The sequence below is a fragment of the Pan paniscus genome, chromosome 2 (genome assembly GCF_029289425.2).
Source record: "Pan paniscus chromosome 2, NHGRI_mPanPan1-v2.0_pri, whole genome shotgun sequence".
NCBI lineage: Eukaryota > Metazoa > Chordata > Mammalia > Primates > Hominidae > Pan > Pan paniscus.
In genome coordinates, this window is record NC_085926.1 from 71281352 (window position 1) to 71305622 (window position 24271).

A 24271-nucleotide genomic window follows, 5' to 3' on the forward strand; every position below is an offset into this window, starting at 1 on the left:
AAAGTGCTGGGATTACAGGCGTGAGCCACTGTGCCCAGCCTCAATGTTATTTTTCATGATTATAAACTTGCCTGCGTCACTTAACTTTGCTGATCTTCACTTTCTTCATCTGGAAAACGGGGTAATGAGATCTGTGTGTCAGATGTGAGAATATGTGTTATACTCATAAGCAGGATTTTTATTTGTATATGTGTAGAGAGGTGTATAAACTACAAAAGATGAAAATTTTTGATACAACTCCTACATCATTCATTCTGTTGTTTAGCAGACTTTAGGGAACACCATTCTGTACTATATGGAATAAAAACATGAATAAAACTAGGCTGCTGCCCTCAAGAAGCTCATATCAACATCTGGGCTATGAAAAACAGTAGTCATTAGCCACATGTGGCTTTTAAGTTTAAATAAATTAAAACTAAATATAACTAAAAATTCAGTTCCTCAATTGCACCAGTCATATTTCCAGTGTCAAAAGCCACATGTGGCAATCAGCTATCATAGTGGCTAGTGTAGGTATAGAACATTTTCATCACTGCAGAAAGTTCTATGGGACAGCTCAGGTCTAGAGAAACAAGTACAGTGTGTAGGTACATTTTAACCTACTGTGATAGGTGACAAACTGGCAGCAGAAGAGGTTTTCTCATGGAGCCAATACCTTTGAAGGATGGTAGGCTTCGTTTTTATAGGACAGAAAACAGGAGCCAGGTGGAGCGAGGCACACATGCAAAGGTGCACTGTCATCAAGGGGCATTCGGAGCTCCAGGAGGGGTAAACTATTCTTGGTGACCGGCATGGAATTATATGGGGGAGCAGTGGCCACAGAGAAGTCTGGAGAAATTAGGATCCAACTATGAAGGTCTCCCAAGCCAAACTAGAAGTCTGGACTTACTGTGGAAAACAGAGATGCGGATGCAGCAGAATGACCACTGGATGTGTTTTGTAGAAAACCAACTATGCTGACAAAGTACAGCAGCAGCGGTTACCTCTGGAGATGGACATGAGAACTCTGGAAAGCTTCTAAAAATGCTGATGCCAGAGCCCTTGCCCCAGATGAATTAAATCCCTTTCTGGGCACAGGGCCCAACCTCGGTACTTTTTTTTTTTTTGAGATGGAGTCTTGCTCTGTCACCCTGGCTGGAGTGCAGTGGCGTTATCTTGGCTCATTGCAACCTCCACCTCCCGAGTTCAAGCAATTCTCTTGCCTCAGCCTCCTGAGTAGCTGGGACTACAGACATGCACCACCACGTCTGGCTAATTTTTGTATTTTTAGTAGAGATGGGGTTTCATCATGTTGGTCAGGCTGGTCTCGAACTCCTGACCTCATGATCCGCCCACCTCGGCCTTGGTACATTTTAAACTCCCAAAGTGACCAATATATAGTCAGGGTTGAAAACCAATGGAGATGACAAAGAACTGAGACTGAGGTTAAGTTAGAATGAAGTAGTATAAGGAACAGTCTACTGCCATGACCCTATTAAAAGACAGTGAGGACCATCCCAACACAGAAACTGGGAAGGTGGAGAGGAAAGGCTCATTTTGGTAGACGTTTCTAAGACAGAATCAATGAGACCTACAAACCAAGAATATGAGCAATAAGAGAAGAAAAAAAGAATATAATATGATAACTTCTGTCCCAGGGCAATAAGGACCAAGACCAAGCACACGGGAAAGTGAGCAGGTTTGGGAGGGGAAGAGTGTGTAACTAGTTCAGTTTTAGATGCATTGCCTGCTGCATTCTACGGAGCACCTGGTAAAAAGGCCCCGCAGGCTGGAAGAAATATTAGACTGATTCTAAAAAGCCAAGGCCTAGAGTGGGACACAGAATAGTTTTCACGAGTACTTATGCAATCTTGACAAAGTAAATATTTCCGTAAAACTTCAACCTATGGGAACAATAGCAAAGACATGCACTTTAAACATTTTGTTCTATTTCCATCTATTCCACACTGCACATTAATGACTCTATCTGCCTTGCTTCACCAGCAGGACACAGGGATCCTGTCCCAGCACTACCAGTTATATAAGTTGCATGGCCTGGAACAAATCCCTGGACTTGCTGGGCTTCAATTTCCTAATTAGTAAAAGGACAGGGCTGAATTAGAATTAGATACTACCATGTGGCCCTCCACTTTGAAGATTCTGAGGAGAAATTCTATAATTTATAATCATATCTATCATTTAAATATACATTAAATATATAAAATTATATATTTTGAATTCGTAAATACTATATGTTCCTGAGATTATATTATTCAGAAAATACAGATTCCCAAAATTAGATACATATATTTCCTTTTGTCTTAAAGTTAGCCATTAAAGACACACACAACATGTTGTTTAGTTCTGAATACCAATTTGGTTCTGTTTTTCCTTTGCAGTATTAAAGTAAGGGGTTGCCCAAAGGATTATTAATCATGCTGCTATAAAGATACATGGACACGTATGTTTATTGAGGCACTATTCACAATAGCAAAGACTTAGAAACAACCCAAATGTCCAACAATGATAGACTGGATTAAGAAAATGTGGCACATACACACCATGGAATACTATGCAGCCATAAAAAAGGATGAGTTCATGTCCCTTGTAGGGACATGGATGAAGCTGGAAATCATCATTCTGAACAAACTATCGCAAAGACAGAAAACCAAATGCTGCATGTTCTCACTCATAGGTGGGAAATGAACAATGAGAACACTTGGACACAGGGTGAGGAACATCACACACCGAGGCCTGTCGTGGGGTGGGGGGAGTGGGGAGGGATAGCATTAGGAGATATACCTAATGTAAATGACAAGTTAATGGGTGCAGCACACCAACATGGCACATGTATACATATGTAACAAACCTGCATGTTGTACACATGTACGCTAGAACTTAAAGTATAATAAAAACAAATAAATAAATAAATAAATAAATTAGTGTAAATTCAAAACAAATTAAAAAAAATAAACTAAGCGGTTGCGAACTCTAAAGTCTGTTGGAACAAAGGGCCATGCTAATGAGCAAAGCAGCCCAGAGGAGAAAGGCAAGCCCTAGGCCATGCCCCAGCTAAGGGGGCACCCCAGCCATGACTCAGCTCCCACCCAGCTGCCATTTGGGAATGTGGACCCAGCGCTGCTCTACATCTATTGCAATGGCCAGAAATCCAGAGTTGCTGTAGGTATAATCCCTTGATTTTTTTTTTTTTTTTTTGAGATGTTGTCTTGCTGTGTCGTCCAGACTGGAGTGCAATGGCTCCATCTCAGCTCACTGCAACCTCCACCTCCCGGGTTCAAGAGATTCTCCCACCTCAGTCTCCCGAGTAGCTGGGATTACAGGCATAAACCACCACGCCTGGATAATTTTTGTATTTTTAGTAGAAATGGGGTTTCACCATGTTGGCCAGGCTGGTCTCAAACTCCTGGCCTCAGGTGATTTGCCCGCCTCAGCCTCCCAAAGTGCTGGGATTACAGGCGTGAGCCACTGTGCCCAGCCAATCCCTTGATATTTAAATGCTGGCAACCGATCAAATTATTTTAAAGTATTTTACAGACCAAACACAACAGGTCTGAGATTGCCAGCTTGTCTCATGCCCTAAAGTATGCCATCCTTCTATGGTTTATGAACCTGAAAACCATAAAACATGGATTAAAAGTAAGAAAGAAGTCCTCTGAAGTCCCTAAGATACTTCTAACCACTGCTTTCAGTCTAAGCAAGTTTGACCAACAATACCAGCATGGCCCTTGAAGCAGCCTTCATATTAAGGGCCTATAAAGAAATCTCCTACAAATGTATTATTATTATTATTATCATTATTTTAGAGGTGGGTCTCACTATGTTGCCCAGGCTGAAGTGCAGTGGCTATTCACAGGCATGCTCATAGCACACTGCAGCACTGAACTGCCAAAGCAATCTTCCCACCTCCTCCCCACAAGAAGCTAGGACTATAGGGCATGTGTCACCATATCTGGCTCAAAATGGCATTATTTTGTATGAAACATCTGTGGGATTTGAATGGAGAAGAGAACACCTGATGAATGTATTCTTTGTATACCAAATATACAGTGGACTTTAACACTTAGTGATAAAAATGTAATGATTTACATTCTGCTGATAGCATCCATATAGCCCTCAGTGTATTCAAAACAGAAAAATACTTTATTTGGCATGCATATTACTCTCTTTCTTGCTTTCAAGTAGGAAAAAAATGCCACCAAACTTCTCTTTTCGTTATACCATTTTTTACATGAAATATTAAAGAATCTGGCACGCATTAGCAGGAAGAGGCCAAGCATATCTGCACTATGCCATTACCCTCTTCTTCAAAGCACTATGAAATGTAATCTTTGGTCACCAGATCACCTTAAGATCAGTGCTGCAGTGCAAATAAAGGCATTGCTAATAAAAAACAGTCTGTATTTGGAAGAGTTGTCCTGTACATACCCAGTGGGGACTCAATGGGCAAGAAATCCCAGAGAAAATCATAAAAGAGGCTCGGATGAAAAATAACAGTCCAATAATCATCATAATAAAGCTCCCAATGATGGCCAAAACAACAACAATAATAACAACAACTCCTGGTGACAACTTGAATTTCATGCTTATTCTGTGATGGCAGAGCTGATGGCATCCTGGCTCTCAAAACAAAATCTGCAATAGATTCTTCAAGAGATGTGTTGTGAAAAAATAGAAGGAAGGAAGGGAGAGTTTGGAGCTAGGTACTTTGGCACAGGATTTCAGTTTACATAAGCAGAATGCAATAAAATCTTCCTCGTCTAAATGATCTACTTGAGAACAGCTTTCTCATCATGCCTACTGGTTGGATGTCTTAGGTGGGTAAAAATTTTTTTAAAGCAAACTCCTAAATCCCACCAGGAGTTGGAGAAAGGGAAGAAAAGAAAGGGTGTCAGAGTTGGGAGAGATGGACTATGATGGACTTTATGGTACAGAAAGGTCAAGATGAACTCCGGATGAACTGGTTTACTGCAGAATGAGACAACAATCCACACTATAAGAGAAATAGTTGGAGGAAGTCATTAGAAAGAGAAATGTGTACCAGGCACAGCATTATACTCTTCTTATCTCCATTGAACAGATGAGGAAACTAAGGCCCAGCAAGGTAACTAGTCCCAATTCATATAGCTAATACATGGCAAAGCTTAAAGTTGAATTGCACTGCCCATTCTAGAACCCAAGGTCTTAACCACCATGTTATGCGGTCTCCCTAAGATTGAGACCACAGGGCCATACTGAACAAAAGCAAGTAAAGACAGAACCAGATGTGAGAAGAGAAAAGATACCTTCAGAAATGCTTGTGGAGGGAATCATTTGAGGCTGACTTTGATGGATCAACGAGGGAAATGGCTGGGAGGGAGGAGGTGACAGCCTTGTTGTTCTTCCAAAGAGGGGAATGAGGCAGACTCACTGTACTGAATGAAACAGCCTTCTTGGCTGCAAAAGAAAGGTCACTTGCAAGAGAACTGCACTGTGTATAAATATGTACCCACAAATTATGAAATCTGACCACCAATCAATTTCTTAACTTTTGTTGTTGTTCTTTTGTTGTGTGTGTGTGTGTGTGTGTGTGTGTGTGTGTGTGTGTGTGTGTGTGTGTGTTTAGACAGTCTCCTTCCATTGTCCAGGCTGGAATGCAGTGGCACGATCTCCACTCACTGCAACCTCCACCTCCTGGGTTCAAGAGATTATTGTGCCTCAGCATCCTGAGTAGCTGGGATTATAGGTGTGCATCACCACCATGTCCAGCTAATTTTTTTTTTTTTTTTTTAGACGGAGTCTCCCTCTGTCACCCAGGCTGGAGTACAGTGGTGCGATCTCAGCTCACTGCAAGCTCCGCCTCCCGGGTTCACGCCATTCTCCTGCCTTAGCCTCCCGAGTAGCTGGGACTACAGGCGCCTGCCACCACGCCCAGCTAATTTTTTGTATTTTTAGTAGAGATGGGGTTTCACCTTGTTAGCCAGGATGCTCTCGATCTCCTGACCTCATGATCTGCCTGCCTCAGCCTCCCAAAGTGCTAGGTTTACAGGTGTGAGCCACTGTGCCCAGCCCAATTTCTCAAAGTTATAAGCAGAGCAAATGACCTGCTGTAAAGGGTAGTTCAATTCTATCATATATAAGTGTGTATGTGCAAACCTGTGTGTTTACTGATGATACATGCCTCAATCTCAAAGTATCTCTAATCTAACTCACTCTTTTTGCTTATTATAACACATTCTTTCAAAATAAGGTGCATATAAATGTCTGTAATTTTATTACCCAGAAGTGGCAACATTTTTCTAAATCAGTAATGTTCTCCCAGGGTATTCCCCCAACCTCTCTGCACGTGACAGTAGGCCACATAAGCACCTCAAATATTGTCATTTAAAACTGCACCAGAAAGTTTATTCATCAGCAGTAGAGAGATCTGAAATTATTTTTCATTGGTGAAATTAGTAGTGTTCAAGATACGTGATAAGCTGAAAAGACTGGGTGTAAACATGTTTACATTAAAGGAGGCAGAAGAATTTGGCAAAAAGGCTGGGCACTCATGCCTGTAATCTCGGCACTTTGGGAGGCTGAGGCGGGCAGATCGCCAAGCCCAGGAGTTCAAGACCAGCTTGGCCAACACGGTAAAACCCCGTTTCTACCAAAGAAATAAAAAATAAAAATTTAAAAATTTAAAAAAAGAAGAATTTGGCAAATCAGGAGGCTCCCAGCTGAAGAACTGTGCTCCACACACAGATCGTATTTGGTACAATGAGGGAACCTGTCATCTTTGGACTAGAAAGCGGGTTGATCCTGCCATCAAAATATCATTGCTTGCTCCTTACCACACCTTTCATATGAGATGCCTGCTGGAGTGAGTGAGGGCAGCAAAGAGGGACTTCATGCCTCAGAGGAACACAATGTGTGACTTTTCTGGGCTTCCTTCTTGATACATTTCTGCCCATTTGGCAGAATTTTGCAGAGACTTGCCTTCAATGCAACCAGACACAAGATAGTGAAGAAATGCATAACCCTTTCTACAGCTGACCAGGGTAGCTACGGTATTGGCTAAAAGAATCTGACAGTTGGCTGGGCGCAGTGGCTCATGCCTGTAATCCCAGCACTTTAGGAGGCTGAGGCGGTTGGATCACCGGAGGTTGGGAGTTCAAGACCAGCCTGACCAACATGGAGAAACCCCGTTTCTACTAAAAACACAAAATTAGCCGACGTGGTGGTACATGCTTGTAATCCTAGCTACTTGGGAGGCTGAGGCAGGAGAACTGCTTGAACCCAGGAGGCGAAGGTTGTGGTGAGCCGAGATCATGCCATTGCACTCCAGCCTGGGCAACAAGAGCGAAACTCCATCTCGCTAAAAAAAAAAAAAAAAAAAAAAACTGACAGTTTTGGAATGGCCAAATTGGCTCAGTTGGTCCTCAATATCCTCCACCTGTGACTGGCTGGGTTGCCCAGCCTTGAGCTCACACCTGGTGCCCTTTGATCCAGCTGGATTGTGACCTGATCAAGCCGCTTGGGTGCAATGGCTGACATAGGTGGAATGAATGATCCCGTCACCCACTGAGATAGCCTTTCACAAAGTCTAGACCTCTTTTTTTTTCTTTTTCTTTTTTTTGAGAGGGAGTCTCCCTCTGTCGCACAGGCTGGAGTGCAGTGTCGTGATCTCTGCTCACTGCAAGCTCCGCCTCCTGGGTTCACACCATTCTCCTGCCTCAGCCTTCCGAGTAGCTGGGACTACAGGCACCCGCCACCAGGCTGGCTAATTTTTTTGTATTTTTAGTAGAGACGGGGTTTCACTGTGTTAGCTAGGATGGTCTTGATCTCCTGACCTCGTGATCCACCCGTCTCAGCCTCCCAAAGTGCTGGGATTACAGGCATAAGCCACGGCGCCCGGCCACAAAGTCTAGACCTCTTAAATCTCACAACACAGGGTTGTCCCAGGGCATCAGAGGGCAAAATGTTAAAAAAAAAAAAATACAGGATCTTCCCCTAAAGCACTGGGAGAAAACAGCCAGCAATAAACACATTTGCAGGTGGGTGAGATGAGAAGAACAACTATCAGAAGTTGATCATGGTTTGAGGCCTAATACTTTATGTAGTACAGCACTGAGAAGAGTTACAGGGAAATGTCTAGGTGTAATTTTGATAACATTACCGCTGGAAGAATTCGCAGCATACATGTTCCAAAACAGTATCTACAATCAAGAACAATGTTAATATTTGATATCAGAATAAGATGATTTTTATTAACATGCGAGTGTTCATTTGACAAGACACAATCCTTTCAAAGAAAATAACATGCCAGACATAGTGGCTTGTGCCTGTAATCCCAGCTACTCAGAAGGCTGCAGGGTGGGAAGATCTCTTGAGCCTAGGAGTTTGAGACTAGCCTAGGCAACACAGGGAGAACCTGTTTCAAAAGAAAAGCAGAAAGAAAAGAAAAGAAAAAACATGAACTTATACATGTAATAACATGTATAACTCTTCCTCCTTCTATGCTTCAAAGCTGAAGCACACAATATCACTTCTCAGGCTGACATAAAACCAGCATAAAATGCTGTGTGATACGTACTTTAACATTCTCCTTTGCTTTCTACTTTTTCTTCATTGGGCAAAGGTTTTCTTAACTCTAAGGCACAATGATCCCACATTTTTAAGAGCATTTCTACTTTCTTGTGATTTTAATCTTATCAATATAAACAATTCATTACATATAAAATATTGTAAGTCACTTCTATGTTTTTATAAAACTTTTCATATAATTAAAGCGTCGTGTCAGAAAAAAACATCCTTTGAGAAGATGACAGTCCACAAATTTGAGTTTGAAATGCATCGATATTGACCATAGGAATGAACAAAAATAAAGAAGTGGAAGTCAGCGGTTCAGCAAACAGCCCTATTTTTGCTGTGCTTACTTTAATCCACAAAACCTACAGAAGGGAGAAAAAATGGTAAAGAATCTGTGGACAAATTTATAACTAAAAGAAATTTGCATTAAGTGCAATTAAGACATGAGTGCCCAATAATAGTAGATTGGCTTAATAAATTATGTTACATTCATGCAGTAGTGGAATATTATGCAGCCATTAAAAATAAGGTTATGTGGCAACATTTAGTGACATGGAAAAATGTGCTTGATAAAGCCTCAGGTAGAACTTATATTACAAAACAGAGAGGCAGAGTTTGCAGAAGCACAGTTTTTGAATCTTGCTGAGTCCCCACATAAAAACATACAGAGCAACTAGAGAGCAAAACCAAAAATCCACAAGCAAACAAACATATAAGAAAATCAGGCCAGACACAGTGGCTCCCACCTGTAATCCCAGTGAGAGGTGACAGCGTGCTGGCAGCCCTCGCAGCCCTCGCTTGCTCTGGGTGCCTCCTCGGCCTTGGTGCCCACTCTGGCCGCGCTTGAGGGGCCCTTCAGCCCGCCGCTGCACTGTGGGAGCCCCTTTCTGGGATAGCCAAGGCCGGAGCCGGCTCCCTCAGCTTGTGGGGAGGTGTGGAGGGAGAGGTGTGGGCGGGAACTGGGGCTGCGCAGGGTGCTTGTGGGCCAGCGCGAGTTCTGGGGTGAGTGGGCTCGGCGGCCCCGCACTTGGAGTGGCCAGCTGGCCCACAAGCCTGGGGCAGTGAGGGGCTTAGCACCTGGGCCAGCAGCTGCTGTGCTCAATTTCTCCCTGGGCCTTAGCTGCCTCCCCGTGGGGCAGGGCTTGGGACCTGCAGCCCACCATGCCTGAGCCTCCCCCCTCCCCACTCCCCGCCATGGGCTCCTGCGCAGCCCGAGCCTCCCCGACAAGCGCTGCTCCCTGCTCCATGGCACCCAGTCCCATCGACCGCCCAAGGGCTGAGGAGTGCGGGCGCATGGCGCGGGACTGGCACGCAGCTCCACCTGCGGCCCCGGTGCGGGATCCACTGGGTGAAGCCAACTGGGCTCCTGAGTCTAGTGGGGACTTGGAGAATCTTCACGTCTAGCTAAGAGATTGTAAATACACCAATCAGCACTCTGTACCTAGCTCAAGGTTTGTAAATACACCAATCAGCACCCTCTGTCTAGCTCAGGGTTTGTGAATGGACCAATCGGCACTCTGCATCTAGTTAATCTGGTGGAGACTTGCAGAACCTTTATGTCTAGCTAAGGGATTGTAAATACGCCAATCAGCACTCTGTGTCTACCTCAAGGTTTGTGAACACACCAATCAGCACCCTGTGTCTAGCTCAGGGTTTGTAAATACACCAATCAACACTCTGTAGCTAGCTAATCTAGTGGGGAGGTGGAGAACTTTTGTGTCTAGCTCAGGGATTGTAAACGCACCTATCAGCACCCTGTCAACATGGACCAATCAGCTCTCTGTAAAACAGACCAATTGGCTCTTTGTAAAATGGACCAATCAGCAGGATGTGGGTGGGGCCACATAAAGAAAGAAAAGCAGGCTGCCGGAGCCAGCAGTGGCAACCCGCTTGGGTCCCCTTCCATACTGTGGAAGCTTTGTTCTTTCACTGTTTGCAATAAATCTTGCTATTGCTCACTCTTTGGGTCCACACTGCCTTTATGAACTGCAACACTCACCGCAGCTTCACTCCTGAAGCCAGCGAGACCACGAACCCACCGGGAGGAATGAACAACTCCAGATGCGCCACCTTAAGAGCTGTAACGCTCACCGCGAAGGTCTGCAGCTTCACGCCTGAGCCAGCGAGACCACGAACCCACCAGAAGGAAGAAACTCCGAACACATCCGAACATCAGAAGGAAGAAACTCCGGACACGCTGCCTTGAAGAACTGTAACACTCACAGCGAGGGTCCGCGGCTTCATTCTTGAAGTCAGTGAGACCAAGAACCCACCAATTCCGGACACACCAGCACTTTGGGAGGCTGAAGTGGGTGGATCACTTGAGGTCAGGAGTTTGAGACTAGCCTGGCCAAAATAGTGAAACTCTGTCTTGACTAAAAATATAAAAATTGGCCAGGCATGGTGGCACGTGCCTGTAATTAATCACAGCTACTCGGGAGGCTGAGGCAGGGGAATCACTTGAACCTGGGAGGTGGAGGTTGCAGTGTGCTGAGATCATGCCACTGCACTCCAGCCTGGGCAACAGGGCAAGACTCTATCTCAAAAAAGTAAAAAATAAAATCAAGTGACCAGTGTCACTTTGAACACTGTAATACAACAGATGTGGAAAAGCTAAGACTAGCCTCAAGTCCTACAGAATAGTAGCACCTAGGTGGGAAGAAGCAGAGGGCGGCAATACAGCAACGGAAAGAACTGAGAAAAAGAACCCCAGTATTGCCAATAAGTACTAAATGGACAGTATGGTGAGCCAAGTTTAAAATAGCAGCTGAACTTAGGGCTGTGGGGTATTTCCCGTTCCAACAAAGGGTCAGAGCAAAGGGCCCGTATTAAGAAAAGTCTGCAGAGCTGGGAGGAGTCTAGTGCTTATGAACTCTCAAAACTGGGCTGTGAGGTCTCCATTCTAGCATAGGACTCCACACTGAGGAAAAACTCCTGGCAACAGAATCAAAATCAAAAAGGACAGAGAAAACCAAGAGGAAAGAAAGAGAAAGGCCTCCCCAAAGTAGAGAAGAATACAGTAAAGATATTTTAGAAAGCATGCCAGTAGCCAGGTAGTAGAAAGTAACCCAAAAGAGAGAGAGCTCTAAGGAATTAGAAGATCTCTCTTAATAAAGCCTCCCTGCCAAAAGTTCAGAAAAATCACTTTCACGTAAAAATGAGCAATATAAAAATTTTGAGGTAAAATTCTATACAAAGTGATAAAAAAAAGGAACAGAATAACATCTTACACAAAATGAAAGCATGTATCAGACATGTCATTACTTGTCTGTAATCTATTACTTCAAAATGAGCTAAAAGACATTAAGAATAAGATATACGGCCTGAAAGAATTACATAAATCAAGCCAGGTACAGTGGCTCACACCTGTAATCCCAGCACTTTGGGAGGCCGAGGTGGGAGGATCACTTGCACTCACGAGTTTGAAGCCAGCCAGGGCAAGATGGCGAGACGCTGTCCCTACAAAAAAATACAAAGAAATAGCTGGGTGTGGTGGTGCGCGCCTGTGATCCCAGCTATTTAGGAGGCTGAGGTGGCAGGATCGCTTGAGCCTGGGGGCACAGGTTGCAGTGAGCTGAAATGGCACCACTGCACTTCAGCCTGAATGACAGAGTGAGACGCTATCTTAAAAAAACAAAACAAAAGAAAATAAACAAAAAAGAATTACATAAATAAGAATTCGACTGGCTGAGAAATGGGGGAAGAAAGAATAAATTTGAAAAAAAGAAAAATCATTCTAGAAATAAGAAAATACACTAGAGGGACAGAGAGCAAATAGATACAATAAATAACACTTAAAAAAAACTAGAAGGTTAAAATGAAAAACAAAATCAAACAGAAATTAAGAGAGAGAGAAGGATTTAAGGGAAAGTATCGAATACTGAAGACAGGTAAAGGAGATCCAACATATAGAAAATAGGAATCCCTGGGTCAGGTGTGGTGGCTCACGCCTGTTATCCCACCACTTTGTGAGGCCAAGGTGGGAGGACTGCTTGAGCCCAGGAGTTCAAGACCAGCCTGGTCAACATGGCAAAATTCTGCCTCTACTAAAAAGACAAAAATTAGCCAGGCGTGGTGGCGCATGCCTGTAGTCCCAGCTACTCAGGAGGCTGAGGCATGAGAATCGTTTGAACCTGGGAGGCACAGGTTGCAGTGAGCCAAGATCATGCTACTGTACTCCAGCCTGGGTGACAAAGCTCAAAACTAAAAGAAGAAAGAAAAAAAAGTAGGAATCCCTGGAGAGGAAAGCAAAGGAAGAAAATTGTCCAAATACCTAAAACTATAATTCAAAGAAACATTCCTGAAATTAAAAAAATATTCTGAAACTACATATTGCAAAAGGACCCTGGACACTGAAGCATATTTGCTCCAAATGACCGACACTAAGATATAATCTAATAAAATTACTGGACTTAAGACATTATGCCAGAAGAAAAAGGAGTAACATATTTAAGATATGCAAAGAAAAAATGTGAGGCAACATTTTTAATTCAGTAAAGATTGTGGTTTAAGTATAAAGAACACAGCAAACTGTTACGAAAATTCAAGAATTCAGGGAATACAGTACCCATGAGCCTTTTCCAAAAAATCTAACAGAAATGAAGTTTAGACAAAATGACTACAGACATTGACATAAGGACTGAAGAACTGGTATTGAGCACTGAACATACCTATATTACTAAAAAGTACAATAGGGTTAGAGTTGAAAGGGGGAGAGTATCATATAAATGGCTAAATGTCCTGAAAATGCAAATCTAATACAACTATCAAAAAATAATGCAAAGAGTGAGTGGCTCACACTTGTAATCCTAGCACTTTGGGCAGCCAAGGTGGGAGGATCACTTGGGGCCAGGAGTTCAAGATCAGCCTGGGAAACCTAGTGAGACCCCACCTCTACAAAAAAATTAAATTAAATTAAATTAAAAATAAAAAATCATTAGCCAGGCATGGTGGCACATACCTGTAGTCCCAGCTACAACAGAGGCTGAGGTGGGAGGATCACTTGAGCCCAGGAGTTCGAAATTACAGTGAGCTATAATCGTGCCACGGTGCTCCAGCCTGGGCAACACAGCAATATCCTGTCTCCAAAAAAAAACATAATAATGGAGTTAGACTAGGGATAGCATATGTAATAAAATGTTTACTCTTCTTGCTAATCATAACTGGTAGTGGAAGTATTTAGTATTGTTATTCTAAGACTGTTGTGTGTAAGGTAGAGAAATAAGCAGATGGGCAATTATGGGATATTCTAATGCTACCATTCCCTTTGTTCTCGAGAACCAAAACTGTCAGCATGGAAGAAAGGAGATAAAGATGTAATAAATAGGAGGTTAAATAAAGCCCTGTAATCCTGAATATGAAATGGAAATATCAGGATGAACTCATGAGGCCTGGACACACTCACAACAAGGAGCACTGTTAGTGCTAAGATAATTGTCCTGAAACACAAATTCTCACTAAAAGAAATGGGTTTCTAGATAAATGGTTGATTTCAATTCTCAGGTAAGAAATGTACAAGGTGGCCAGGCATGGTGGCTCACGCTTATAATCTTAGCACTTTGGGAGGCCGAGGCAGGTGGATCACCTGAGTTCAGGAGTTTGAGACCAGCTTGGCCAACATGGTGAAACCCCGTCTCTACAAATAATACAAAAATTAGCTGGACTTGTTGGCGTGCACCTGTAATTCCAACTACTCAGGAGGCTGAGGTAGGAGACTCAGGCGGGGGTGGAGGCGGAGGCGGAGGTTGCAGTGGACCAAGATCGTGCCATTGCACTCCAGCCTGGGCAATAACAGCGAAACTCCATCTCAAAAAAAAAAAAAAAAAAAAAAAAGGTACAAGGTGAGTCTGAAACATTCTGTCATAGCAGGGAGCAAAGAAGCTATGAAAGACCGTAGGGTCATATCAGAAGGACAGAGGAGTGAACGCAAAGAAGTTACACTCATGAAAGACAGACAATTTGATCTTCAATAAAAGTTTAAAAAATGCAATAAATTGAAATCTACTAACATGTTTAAATTTATAGTTTATAAAAACATAAAAAAATTTTATTTTATTTTATTTTTATTTTACTGTAAGTTCTGGGATACATGTGCAGAATGTGCAGGTTACACAGGTATACGTGTGCCATGGTGGTTTGCTGCACCTATCAACCAAACATCTAGATTTTAAGCCCCACATGCATTAGGTATTTGTCCTAATGCTCTCCCTCCCCTTGCCCTCCACCCCCCGACAGGCCCCAGTGTGTGAGGTTCCCCTTCCTGTGTCCATGTGTTCTGATAAAAACATGAAAATTTAATGGTTACTTTCAGAAAAGGAGAGCGAGTCAACTCATTATTTTGAAACTTAGTAAATAGAGGGAAAGAATTAGACATTTATCCTGTATTACCTAAATGAACAGTACCACTGGGTAACTAAAGAGTAGATGAAGAATAAAATTACAAAAGCATCCCAGCTAGTAAGTAGAATTAGAATATCACCATGTTGCATCTCCCAGTGAATTAATGGATCTAGGCAGTAAGGATTAATAACCGTCAATATCACAAAAAGGAAGACAATAAGATATTATATCCCTCACAGATGAAAGAAGACAACACCACCTAGAGTTGTGCTGAAGGGATCAAACATGAGCCTCTGGATCCAGCTTGCCAATGTGCAGGAGATAGAGAAGGCAGAGGGACATGTTGAATTGAGGATGCAATCAGCAACTTCCAGGCTCTGGGGAACCCTACAGCTCAGGGGGCCAGGGATCTCTGAAAGGTGGTAAAGTACAAAGAAAAGAAAGGCATAGACAGGAAATCTTCAGATTAAGAAACTTAAAAGACATATCAAACATTTAAAAAGTGGACAATATTAAACTATGGTGTCTAAGGATGCACATGTAGGTGATCAAATAATTAACAAATGGAAATGATTACGATAAAAGTAAAAACATGAGTTGGTTTTGGAAAGGGCTGTGAGTGGAACAGGACACAGGAGAAACTTCACGGTGGCTAAGTTCAATTTCTTGATTTGGGTGGCAAGGTTCCCTGCCTTAAAACAATTTTTATGTAAATATATGCAAATACATATATATGAATGCAACTTAATACAGTAGCCACATATGGCTATTATAACGGAAGTTTAAAATTAGGTAAAAATTTAGTTCCTCAGTTATACTAGCCACATCTGCAGTGCTCAGTAGACAATGGCTACCTTTTATACAGTATGGAAATAGGACATCTGGTTCAGAACTGATCTGTGCGCGAGCATGTGTATAGTTGGGAGTGGGTGGGTAGTTTTCTATAACTGTTCTACTTTATAAAAATATTGAAAGTGCAGGCCCCCAAATACATTATATAGATATACATATATTATCTCAAATATAGAAATATTGGCTATTCTTTGAAGTAATAACAAAGGGCATATACCTTCCAGAAGATTGATCAATGATATGAAACCATTTTATGCCATGACACAGCAGGGACCCCAATCAGTCCAATGGATCTGACTTCCAGTTGCTGGTACATGGTAGCAAAAACTTTCATCTCAAGGATAATGTAGCTGTGATCAGAAAAGGTTAATAAGCTCTTCTCCATTAGGGATTGATAACTAATCATTTCAATTATCATTAAACATTTATTAGACATTGGGAACAGAGAAGGCTATGGCAGAGTGGAGCAGCAGCGTCCATGCCAGACAGACACTCCAAACAAGGGACTTAAGATATGTAACTCCGTTATATACAAGGAGGACAAGGAAGCGCTCGTTTCACAGGGCTGGACATCCTTAGGTCACAGTCATCATACCTCTGTACTGCTGCTGAGCTCATAGTAAGTATTAAAGAGGAATTTCCACTGAAGAGATTCGAAAGAGGTGTATGAAAGGAAAAAATGAAAGCGTGGCTTATGCTCTCATAAAATGTTTCTAAGCAGGATAAATGACGTAAGAGAAATGGGAGGCTAGATGTTCACACAGATCAAAGTGAGATCTGCAAAAACATGTGTTACATAAAGAGCAGAGGGCCTAAAAAGAAATTATTTAGAGGTCAAAACAAAGAATCTCAGAGAACAAATAGGTACAAAGGCAGGGGTGTCCACTAATCCTCTTCGGTTATTAGCAGGACAAGGGTCAGTGTTATAGAAGTGGATAACTATGAAGGACGGATTTGAATAACCTAAAGAAAAAGGATGGAGAAAGAAAACATCTTAACTACAAAATGCCTTTCCAACCCGAGTCTTTAATTATCCCAGGAGAGTATAAATTTTTTCTTTGAGACGGAGTCTCACTCTGTCACCCAGGCAATCTCGGCTCACTGCAAGCTCCATCTCCCAGGTCCATGCCATTCTCCTGCCCCAGCCTCCCAAGCAGCTGGGACTACAGGGGCCCGCCACCATGCCCAGCTAATTTTTTTGTATTTTTCGTAGAGGCGGGGTTTCACCCTATTAAGCCAGGATGGTCTCGAACTCCTGAACCCGCCTCGGCCTCCCAAAGTGCTGGGATTACAGGCATGAGACACTATGCCTGGCCAATATTTTTCTTTAAAATAATATAATGGATATAAAAACATAATGAGAAAAAAATAGGACTACAGAACTTGTGATCCAGTGCAATAAAGAAGACACTAACAAAGGTGCATTAATGGTTAAAAGGTGTGGAAAATCAGTAACTAAATTATACTTCGGTAATTGTGCAAGGTACCACACGCTAAGAAACACACTAGCTTTGAGTCAAGATAAAAGACGCCTATCTAGCAAAGAACACTAGGATGGTTTAAGGGGAAAAAGAAGAAAAAGAAAACCACTAACAGGGTCTAATTTCTCCCCCTATTCCATATCTGAGCCTTCTGATCTCAGAAAGTCCATCATATGTTTACTAGTGTCTGGATATGATCCAAATATTCTCTTCAGCTCTCTTTTACATTTTATTCTATCGAGAAAGATTTGGCAAATGAAATCTATTATGATGTCAAAAGGTAGCTGACAACATAAAATGTATCCTGCTGAGTTGATGCCGCACACGGCTAAATTTACAACAACACAAGTATCATAAAAATTATAAGAACTGCAAATTAACCACTGATTTCTAGTTCACTGACATAAATAATGGTAAGGACCTGGATAACTTCCAAACATCTTTACCACTGTTTAATTTGTCAAAATCTGTCAAGAGCATTTCAACCACAAACCTGTCCTCTAAGGTACATTATCATTCCCACGCTCAGATTAGCATTGGTGGCAACGAAGGAAGACTGTGTAATTACTAGGGCTCCTGGAGGAGTCTCCTCTCCCTGTTGTAACTCTTCAGCGTATCAGTGTCTCACTCTTTCTTAAATACCATTCTTACTCTCAATTAGTTATTTAAGATCATTAAAAAATTGGGCTCTAATTTTGTAAGAGATGTCTCTCTGCTTTCAAAATTAGTCCCTCATTACAGCGTTAAGGTTCCTACTGGGCTCAAATTAGCAAGATTTTCTGTTTACTTCATATTTGTGAACCAGGAATGCTGGTAGCAGTATGGTGCAAGAATAGTTAGCTGACGGCTGTTGGGAAACCCAGCAGGTAGGGAGGTAGCACATTGAAACAAAATGACAAAGACGATAATTCCTCTCTGAGAGAAAGTTAAGATACAGAATCACATGGCTTCTTCCACTAGCAATCCAATCTATGGACCATTCACATAAATGACAAGAAAAGAAAATGGCTTTAACATACATGTAAAATCTCTTCTGAAAAACCATGTTTCATTCATAGTGAATATACAGTCGTGGCTAAACTATTTTATTGCTCATAAACACCAAAATATGTTTAACAATAATAAAAAGGCTGAAGAATTATTTCATGTCAAAGTCAATACCCTTTTAAACATCTTTAAGGGAGGAAGTATCTTTTGATGCATATGTGTATGTACCTGTGTGTGTGCATGGGTGCTTGCGTAGATAACCCCCTGCCCCCCTATTTTCCCACTGATATATGTCTAGAACAAATTTACAATACTGCTGAAAAGGAACAAATTAAGTGTTTGGCCATAGCATTGTTAGCAAAAATAATCAATCAGTAGCATCAGTGTCTAAGTAGAAACTATATATGTATTTGTGCAGAAACTAGACAGTTATAACTCTTTGATTTGTCCTAATACATTGAGTGTATGGAGATGTTCGACAGATACTAAGTAAATCTAGCATACACTACTTGTGCCCAAATTGGTTTATTTCACATTTCTGTATTTTGGGGGGAAAAGCAATTTCTGTATGACAGATGCACCTGGAGTTTGCCACGTGGCCTCCACACAGAAAGGGCTGTAGAGTCAGAGATTTAGCAACAAGAAAATTGCATTTTATTCCTATTTGTTAAAAAAATAAAAAGCATATTTTTCCCATGGAACATGTTTGTATTGAGTTAGTCCATGTCTACACAGAGTAAGTGAATAGTAGAGATGAAACAATGATCTGGGTAAATCAAAGCTCCCAGTCATCTGCTACTGAAGTTAATGTTGGTTTGGCCTCATTTGGACCCTACCAGCTGCCCACAATAAAAAAAATTGATGTATTGATTAAATAAAGCCACCAATCCCTCATCTCTCTTTACCTGTGTAAATATGGCCTAAATGTCTCCATCAATGTCAGGGAGCCACTATAAAACTAAACTTTTTCAGAGAGTGTTTTAATTCTTAAACCCTAAAGCTGAATGAAGTTCTGAGAGTGGGTAACATAAGAAGAGTTTTCTTTTGCTTTCTTTGAGAAAATCTTCACCTAAAAACAGAACCCCAAAATATATGAAGCAAAACTGACAGAGCTGACAGGAGAAATAAACAACTCCAGAATAATAGCTGGAGACTTCAATACTCCACCTACCAATCCTGGACAGAATGAGGCAGAAGATCAGCAAGGAAATAGAAGGCATGAACAACACTAGGAACCAACCAGGCCTAGGAACCAACCAACCAGACATCCATCCATAGCAACTTCCACCTAATGACAACAGAATATGCACTCTTCTCAAGGACACTCTCCAGGATATACCATATTCTGAACCATAAAACATGGCTCAGTAAATTTAAAAGTATGTTATCCAATTACAAAGAAATGAAATTAGAAATCAGTAACAAAAAAATGTGGGAAATCCATAAACAAGTGGAGATTAAACTATACACTCCTATATAACCAACGAATCAAAGGAGATTAGAAAATACTTTGAGATGAATGAAAATGAAGACATACTAAAACTTATGAGGTACAGATAAAGCAGTACTCAGAGGGAAATTTATAGCTGTAAACACCTATATTTAAAAAGAAGAGGCAAGGCGTGGTGGCTAATGCCTGTAATCCTAGCACTTTGGGAGGCAGAGGCCGGTGGATCACCTGAGGTCAGGAGTTCGACCAGCCTGTAATCCCAGCTACTCGGGAGGCTGAAGCAGGAGAATTGTTTGAACTCAGTAGGCGGAGGTTGCTGTGAGCTAAGATTGTGCCACTGCACTCCAGCCTGGGCGACAGAGTGAGACTCCGTCTCAAAAGAAAAAGAAAAACAAAGAAGAAAGATTTAAAATAAAATATTACTAGGATTTAATCAACTGGTTAACAGATCCACCAACATATCCTAGAGCTTGACTCTCCAGTCATAAGACTGAACGACTTCTACAGCAATCATTTTCACTCAGTAAAGACAAAGGTTTGAAGTTGTATTATCTGGAATGTTTCAAAGTTATTTATCCATGGAAGCTTTTGGTAGAACATGCACGAGTCGCTTCTCAATGATTTCCTAAGTGAGGAAACTGAGATCACCTAACAAGTTAGCCAAAAATACAGCTTTAAAACACAGGCTTCTGAATTTGAATCTCGTGTTTTTTTCTGCTACATAAATAACTAGTCTTACGAATTTAACTTTTTTGCGGCTTATCAGATTTACATGCTGCAAGCTACTAAATCTTTGGGTTACTACTGCCATTCTCTTTCCTAGATGTCCACATGAGGTTCCATGTACACATCAGGAATTAATTACAATCTATTTTACAAATCATTTCATAAATCAAGGATGAATCTTTATTCCTGAAATCCAAAGAGACTTATAGGAAACCATGTGATGTGGTCTGAGAGACCTGAAAACTCAAACCCTATAAAGATAGTGGAACAGAGACCATATTATTCCTAGTCAAATGATCTAAGAAGGCAAAGCAGTGAAAAATCTGGATTACAAAAGCAAACAGGCCGGACACAGTGGCTCACACCTGTAATCCCAGCACTTTGAGAGGTTGAGGCAGGTGGATCACCTGAGGTCAGGAGTTCGAGACCAGCCTGATCAGGAGTTCGAGACCAGCCTGACCAACAAGGTGAAACCCCATCTCTACTAAAAATACAAAAATTAGCCGGTCGTGGTGGCACACTCCTGTAGTTCCAGCTACTTAGGAGGCTGAGACAGGAGAACTGCTTAAACCAGGGAGGTGGAGGCTGCAGTGAGCCGAGATCACGCCATTGCACTCCAGCCTGGGTGACAGAGACTCCGTCTAAAAAAAAAAAAGCAAACAGACCTTGATCCAAGTCTAAAATCTACCTCTTTCTTTTTTTAAATTTTGAAATAATTACAGACCACAAGAAGTTGCAAAAATAGTACAATACCCATATACCCTTCATCCAGTTTTCCCCAACGGTGACATCTTATACAGCTGTATACAGTATCAGAACCAGGAAATTAGCATTGACGTATTACTGTTAACTAAATGACAGATTGTATTCAGTTTGGGTTACTTCTTCTGTAACTCTAGGCAATTTAATAATAGGCAATCTCTCTGAGCCTCATTTTATTCATCTGTAACATGAAGGTGATAAGAGGAGCTACTTCATAGTACTTACAAGAACTCAGTAAGATGGTGCTAGTATATTGCTTATAAAAGTAGCTGTCACACAGAACAAATGGCCAGATTATAATTATTAAACAAAACTTCTGGGATTTCCAGTTTGCTCTGACACTTTCCCTGAGGTCCTTCCTACTTCTCACTAACATAGAGATGGCATCTGCCACCATTTATAGTTTCATCCCAAAGGACAAAAACACTAGAAAAACAACAGAATGTAGCCTACTCTAAGGACTGAAAGGAAATGCAATTCAAAATTCCTCTTCTTATGTGCATACATTGATTTTTTTTTCTTTAACTTAGTGTTTCCAACAGTGAAATGACTCAGGTGCTACTGACGATGCCCTTTGAGGCCTCTAGGAGAGAAAGGAGTGAACTAAATAAAATAGCTGGATCTTACACCAATATCTAAGAATAATCTTACACTTTAAATGGCTTTGTGTCCTTTTTTGTTAGGTTACGGGGCGGGGAAGATAAGTTCTTTTTTTCCCCCTACTATGAGTTTTTAAATCTCAATTAGATTTTTTTTTTTTTTTTTGAGATGTAGTCTCACTTTGTCACCCAGGCTGGAGTACAGTGGAGTGATCTCGGCTCACTGCAACCTCAGCCTCCTGGGTTCAAGCAATTCTCCTGCCTCTGAGACTACAGGTGTGTACCACCACACCTAACTAATTTTTGTAGAGATGCGATTTCACAAAGCCTAGACTGCTCTCGAACTCCTGACCTTAAGTGATCTGCCCGCCTTGGCCTCCCAATGTGCTGGGATTACAGGCATTGAGCCCACCACGCCTGGCCTTCAATTAGATTTTCTGAATCAAACAGATTAAATGCAAGCCTGGATCTACCCTGTCACAGTTTCCAAACCTACTGGTGTCAACACTAAGGAAAGCAGGACTCTTTAGGAGCCGGGTTTTTTCATTGGTCTTAAATAGATCTCTGTTTGGATATATTTTTTTGTACATGCAACAAAGAACTACATATAGAAACAGTTCCAGGCACAACCAAGGCCTTCCCATCTGGGCACTGTCCCACAGTCCTGTTGGCCCTTGCCCTCAACCAGTTGTGTGAGTACATCTGCCATCTCTCCGGTTGTGGCATTGCATATGCATATCAGTACTAAGAATGTTCCAGGACCTTCCCTCCTTCACAGCTATGTTTTAGGGATACGAGTATTTAATTTATAATGAGGAAACAAGAACTCTGCTAGAGTTTCCCCTAACCCTAAAATGTTCATACTTTGAGAATAGTTGAATGGAAAACCTTAACTTAAGGAATTTTTTCTATCTTTTTTTCTATTCTGTCGTTTTGCAAATTAGCTGCATTTTCAAAACTTGCCACCCACAAACAGTGTGAAACACTAGTGTCTGCTGTTTCTATCAACAGACATAATTTGAAATCAGTTAAAACGACAAATAATATGTCCACTAATCAGCCAAACAGCTAAAGTAGACATCTTTGGTCCATTTTAATACCCGGATTTCTCTTCTCCAAAAATCAGACCAAATAAGAATCATATTTGAAGCTGGGTATTGTGGCTCACGCCTGTAATCCCAGCACTTTGGGAGGTCAAGATGGGCAGATCACCTGAGGTCAGGAGTTTGAGACCAGACTGACCAACATGGCAAAACCCCCGGTGCACTAAAAATACAAAAAAATTAGCCAGGCATAGTGGCATGCACTGTAGTCCAGCTACTTGGGAGGCTGAGGCACGAGAATCGCTTGAACCTGGCAGAGGTTGCAGTGAGCTGAGATGTGCCATTGCAGTCCAGCCTGGGGGAAAGAGTGAGAGTCCGTCTCAATTAAAAAAAAAAAAATCATATTTGGATCATTTTAGCTTTGACTTCAGATTAGGGCAGGCATCTTAAATGAAATGATTTCCAGGGACATTACTTAGTGCTAAGATCATAGGAAAATAATTTAACAAATACAGAACTAGACACATTCTATACTGCATATATCAACTAACTAGTTTATAAGCCTTGGTGTCCCAAGATTCATTTGTAATTGAATCAAAGAAAAGATTTGGGGATACAGGGAAGCAACTTATTTTTCATTTTATAAAATATACCAAAAAAAGGCTGGGTGTGGTGGCTCACGCCTGTAATCCCAGGACTTTGGGAGGCCAAGGCATGCAGATCTCAAAGTCAGGAGATCGAGATCATACTGGCCAACATGGTGAAACCATGTCTCTACTAAAAATACAAAAATTAGCTGGGTGTGGTGGTGCACGCCTGTAGTCCCAGCTACTCGGGAGGCTGAGGCAGGAAGATTGCTTGAACCCAGAAGGCAGAGGTTGCAGTGAGCCAAGACTGTGCCACTGAACTCCAGCCTCAGTGACAGAGCGAGAATCTGCCTCACACACACACACACACACACACACACACATATATATACACCAAAATGATCAAAACCTGGTTTCCTAACTGAATTGAAAAGATGCCTTTAGCTTTGTGGGCCACTATCCCTTGTCCAGTTCTAACTGCCTTTTTCTCAACATGAACATATGTTTCCCTTAAAATTACTTCTTTTTTCCTACCCTGGTGTTATGCAAGATCCCTGCTTATTTTGGCGATGAAAACAAAATAAGAAGAGCCACCCAGAGTTCTCCATTCCAAAGAGAAGAGCTTCCCAAGAAAAGCAAAGTTTTGCTGTTGTATTTCCTTTCAGCACTGCTGAGAGCAGGCGGCATTCTTCAGTGCAGAAATTCAGTGCAGATGGGGGAGCTGGTCCTGAAATACCTATTAGAACCATGAACGGCAGGTGTGGGCAGGGACTACCGATAGGCTATAGGTTTGAAATCAATAAACTTTTTGTAAAAAAAAAAAAAAAAAAAAAAGAGGAGTGAGGTGGTTAAGTAGGCCCAATATGCAATGAGAGAAAGTGCTTTTCAAGCACAAAAT

The 24271-nt window shown here is 41.7% G+C and overlaps 1 protein-coding gene across 9 annotated transcripts in view; it reads right to left on the reverse strand.

Moving 5' to 3' along the window:
• FOXP1 (forkhead box P1) overlaps positions 1-24271 on the reverse strand; it is a 629894-nt gene that overhangs the window by 367847 nt on the left and 237776 nt on the right. Inside the window, exon 5 of one of the 9 annotated variants that reach the window (XM_063602821.1) lies at positions 13508-13625. The exons of the other annotated variants lie outside the window; for them this stretch is intronic. The gene's annotated coding sequence lies outside the window, so the exon portion shown is untranslated. The remainder of the gene's footprint in view (positions 1-13507; positions 13626-24271) is intronic. 9 annotated transcript variants of the gene reach the window in all.